At 29.3% G+C, this 5,452-nt stretch overlaps 1 long non-coding RNA gene across 1 annotated transcript; it reads left to right on the top strand.

The window, feature by feature from the left end:
* Positions 1-316: 316 nt before the first annotated feature.
* On the top strand, positions 317-2,004 carry LOC107944251 (uncharacterized). Its single transcript, XR_001696179.2, has 3 exons — positions 317-529; positions 803-1,173; positions 1,249-2,004. It is a non-coding gene; the product is annotated as an uncharacterized lncRNA (long non-coding RNA).
* The last annotated feature ends 3,448 nt before the right edge of the window (positions 2,005-5,452 follow it).

The raw sequence follows: 5,452 nt of genomic DNA, 5'->3' as shown, positions 1-5,452 counted from the left end.
TTTTATTAAATTATATATTTATTATTAAGAATTTTATTAAATTATATATTTTAATTAAAAAAATAGATTATTTAAATTATTATTGTATTTCTAAGCAACCAATTGGAAAGCTCCCTTTATAAACAGGATAGTGGAAGTTAAACGAAGCTTGAAGATTTCAAGGAACTTTTAAGTTAATATCAAATCGGTTTAAATTTGCTGAAGGCTTGTCTGAAGTTGTGATGTTTTCCACCTGTTTAATGTATTGTATGTTCTAGTTGTGCTAGTTTAAGCTTTAATCATCTTTCTTCTTTGAACTTGTTAATGTTGACGGAGGATTGAAGAGCATTTGGGTCTGTATCTTAAACAATGTTGCCGTTTTATTAAATTATATATTATTTCAGCCTATTTCAATTTCATTTAGGTATATTATATATGTACAGTTTTGTCGACCATAACAGACTTGTGTTCTTCAAATGCAGTGAGTAGAGAGATCAATCCCAAGTATCTCTAAATAAACCCTCAAGAAAAGCTTTCCAATTCAATCAAGGTAAAAATTGTCTGTCCTAACATTCTTTCAACATGTTTTCCCTTTTATGTTATTTTATGTATATAGTTTGTGAAACTTTGGTGGTGTTTTTGTGTTTATTGTATTGTACTAAACTTGTTGAATTATAATTTGATTTCTTTTCATTCATCATGTGTTATAATTTTATTCTTTATGAGTTTTTATTCATGATATTGAACTCAATTTTAATTTTATAAAGTGTTCACATTATGATTCATGATATTAAAGTTAATTTTAATTTGTTTTTTTCTTAAGATAATTATGTCAGGTGTTCCAGAATCAATTGTTCCTTCACAATCATCTCGAGGAACCAAAAGGAAATGGGTTCCAGAAGAAGATGCAGCACTGGTTTCCTGCATGGTGGACTTGCACAATATTGGGACATTTAACGCTGATACGGGGTTCAAAGCCGGTTACTTAAACGAGTTAGAAAAATGTTAGAGAAGGCTTTACCTAATGCGATGTTGAAGGCAAGACCTAATATCGAGTCAAGGATTAGGTTACTGAAAAGAGATTGGTCAATAGTGTATGACATGCTTAATGGCCAAAACAATAGCGGTTTTGGTTGGGACGACCATAGGCAGGTCATTGTTGCTGAAGATGCGGTCTAGGACTCTTATTTAAAGGTAATAATGAGTTCAACTCTTTATTATCCTATTCTTACCAAACTTATAACTAATATGATTTCCTCGTTTTTGTAGAGTCATAAAGAAGCCGGTCAGTTCAAACATCATAGTTTCCCTTACTACGACCAACTTACTGCCATATACGCAAAAGATCGAGCGACTGGGAAAGACGCTCAAACAGCCGCTGACATTCTTGAAGAAATAAATGCTGAGGATGTACCTTCTGCAGATATTAATGAAGACAGAAACGAATACTATGATTGCGATGCTAATGTCTCTTTCGATGACATGGATGTTTCTGCCACGGAGCCGCAAACAGACAAAAACCAAGGGGGGTCCTCATCTTCAAAGAGGAAAAAAAAGAATTCTGATACAACTGGTCATTTTTCTTCTTCAGTTAATGATGCTGCCACTTTATTGGCTGAAAACATGCGGGCAATTGGCGAACAAATCAGTAGGAGTATTGCCTCCGATGTGGTAGTTCACCAGGGCATCCAACAGAAAGCAGCAAATTTATATCCAACCTTATGTGAAATAGAAGGTTTAACTATGGATGAACGGTTTCAAGCATTGAGTAAAATTCCGGATCATCCAATTCAAATGGTAGTTTTCTTTAGTTTACCTTCTGATGTACGGTTAGAATGGGTTAGAAGATTTCTTGCTGACCATTAACATTTATGGTTTTGTTGATGACATTTTCGTAACTTTTTCTGTTTGTAATATTTGGGATGGTATGTCATATACAATGTTCTAACTTTTTGATGTGGCAAAACTGTATAACATATAGATTGTGACATAGAATTTCATGAATCTCATTTAACCTTTTGTTAATATTCATTGTTATTATGTTTATGCAAAATATAATTCTAAAGTTATTTATTACTGCTAATAATTTTTTATTGTAGAATATTTAAATTATTTGTTCCACAAATGATATTTTAGCACATTAAATATGTATTGCAGTTTAATAATAATAAAGTAGATTATAAATTATATTTAATAATAATTATTTAAATTATATTTTATAGTATTATATATTATGATTTTAGTAAATTCATATAAGAATAAGAATTTTATTAAATTATATATTATTATTAAATTATATTTAATAATAATTATTTTAAATTATATTTTAGTATTATATATTATGATTTTATTAGTAAATTCATATAAGAATATTTATTAACAATTTTATTAAATTATATATTTTATTAAATTATATTTTATAACAATTATGTTAAATTATATTTTAGTATTATATATTATGATTTTATTAGTAAATTCATATAAGAATATTTATTAACAATTTTATTAAATTATATATTTTATTAAATTATATTTAATAATAATTATTTTAAATTATATTTTAGTATCATATATTATGATTTTATTAGTAAATTTATATAAGAATATTTATTAAAAAATTTATTAAATTATATATTTTATTAAATTATATTTTATAACAATTATGTTAAAATATGATTAAATTATTTATTATTTATATTAATAATCTTATTAAAATTTAATAACAATAACAATAATCATCTAACTTAAAAAAATTCTGCTAAGGGTATTCTAGTCATTTTAGCTTTTTTCCTTATGTTATTACACCTCTATTCCATTCAACCAAACACAAGAATACCATTACGCCTCTATTCCATTACATTCAACCAAACAAAAGAATTACCTATTACGCCTCTATTCCATTACGCATCTATTCCATTACGCCTCTATTCCATTACGCCTCTATTCTATTACAGCGAACCAAACGTGCTGTAAATTTGAGACAAAGGCATTGGATCGAGCTTCTGAAATATTATGATTGTGTTATAGACTATCATCAGGGAAGAGCTAATGTTGTAGCTGATGCATTAAGTAGAAAAGCTGTAATTGAATTAAGAGTAATGCTTTCACGGCTTAGTATCAGTGATGATGGGAGTCTTTTGGCCGAATTGAGAGTAAAACTGGTAATGTTTGATCAGATTAGATCAGCTCAGTTGGAAGATGACAAATTATTAAAGAAAAGAGAGATGGTACAAAATGGCACAACAGAAAATTTTAGTATTGATGATTGTGGATGCTTGAGGTTTCGAAATCGGATTTGTATTCCAAATACTTCTGAGCTTAAAAAGTTGATTCTACGGGAAGCTCATGATAGTTCATTTGCTATGCATCCTGGAGGTACGAAAATGTATCAAGATTTAAGAGAATTATACTGGTGGCCAGGGATGAAAAGAGACATAGTAGAATTTGTAAGTAAATGTTTGACTTGTCAGCAGGTAAAGGCAGAACATCAGGTTCCTACTGGATTGCTTCAGCCTATTAATATTCCTGAATGGAAATGGGATCGCATCACGATGGATTTTATTACGGGATTACCGTTGTCAGCAAGCAAAAAGAATGCTATTTGGGTGATAGTTGATAGACTTACCAAGTCAGCACATTTTATAGCAGTCAGGACTGATTGGTCGTTGCAGAAGCTTGCAGACGTGTATATTCGAGAAATTGTTAGATTACATGGCATTCCGATATCAATAATTTCAGATCGAGATCCTCTGTTCACATCGAGATTTTGGAGACAGTTACATGAGTGTTGGGTACTAAACTTAGTTTCAGTACAGCCTTTCATCCACAAACCGACGGACAGTCCGAAAGGGTAATTCAGATATTAGAAGATATGCTTCGGGCTTGTATTATTGATTTTGAATCAGGTTGGGAACGTTATTTGCCATTAGCTGAATTTGTCTACAATAATAGTTTTCAATCTAGTATACAAATGGCCCCGTATGAAGCACTGTATGGTCGAAGGTGTAGATCACCGGTATGTTGGACAGAATTGAATGAAAGAAAAGTGATTGGGCCGGAATTGATTCAAGAAACAGAGGAAACAATTAAAAAGATCAAAGACAGATTGAAGGCGGCTTTCGACAGGCAAAAGTCTTACGCCGATTTGAAACGTCGAGACATTGAATATTTAGTCGGAGACAAGTTATTTCTTAAAGTTCCCCCATGGAAGAAAGTATTGAGATTTGGTCGGAAAGGTAAATTAAGTCCACGTTTTATTGGGCCGTATGAGATTGTGAAAAGAATTGGGCCTGTTGCCTACCGACTAGCTTTACCTCTAGAATTACAGAAAATTCATGATGTTTTTCATGTTTCGATGCTTCAGAGATATAGATCAGATCCTTCCCATGTTATTCTTACTGAAAATATTGAAATTCGGTTTGATTTGACTTATGAAGAAGAGCCGGTTCAAATTTTAGCACGGGAAGTGAAAGAATTAAGAAATAAAAAGGTTCCTTTAGTGAAAGTCCTATGGAGAAATCATAATGTTGAAGAAGCGACTTGGGAACCAGAGGAAACTATGAGAGTACAATATCCTCATCTCTTCTCAGGTAAATTTCGAGGATGAAATTTATTAAGGGGGGAGAAATGTAATGACCCAAAATTCACGGGCACCAGAAAAATGAGTTATAAGACCTCCGTCTTAGTGAAATAAGTTCGAAAATAATTATTAAAAATATTTATGAGCCTAGTCGTGTGTCTAATTAGGATTTAATTAGGTGAAATTATCTTAATTTAGAATAATTAGCAAAAAGAACTAAATTGAAAAAGGGGTAAAAGTTTAATTCTAAAGTAATAAAAAATAAAAAGGATCAAAATGGCAATTAAGCCATTTACATAAATTGAGGGGGCAAATGGAAGAAAAATCAAGATTTTTGTTGAATGTATGTATTATAAAAAAAATAAAAAGGATCAAAATGGCAATTAAGCCATTTACATAAATTGAGGGGGCAAATGGAAGAAAAATCAAGATTTTTGTTGAATGTATGTATTATATATATTAAAATTATTATTATGGTTTTATAATTATTATGACTATTTAATGAATATTATATTTTAAATAAATTAAATAGCTGATAAATATATGGTAATAAAATATACATGTGTAAAAATTATATTGGTACATTTGTAATTTAAATACTAAATTACTTATAATTTAAGTAAAAAGATATTTTTTAATTAAATAATTAATTTATTAATTTATGAAATTTTTGCTTGACAAACAAATTGAATAATGACAATTGTAATAAAAATATTGGTACATTTGTAATAAATAGATACATGTATACTTGTAATAAAATAATTAAGTTACTTAATATTAAAGTAAGAGATATTTATTAATTAAATAATTAAATTATTAAATAATTGTGTGAAAAAAAATAAATGGTGACAAATGTATGGTATTGATGGTGTACACTTGTGTGTATATAACTAA

This window comes from Gossypium hirsutum, chromosome A09 (assembly GCF_007990345.1).
Source record: "Gossypium hirsutum isolate 1008001.06 chromosome A09, Gossypium_hirsutum_v2.1, whole genome shotgun sequence".
Classification (NCBI taxonomy): Eukaryota; Viridiplantae; Streptophyta; class Magnoliopsida; order Malvales; family Malvaceae; genus Gossypium; species Gossypium hirsutum.
Note: the sequence above shows the minus strand (reverse complement) of the source record. Positions and strands in the feature narration are given on the sequence as shown.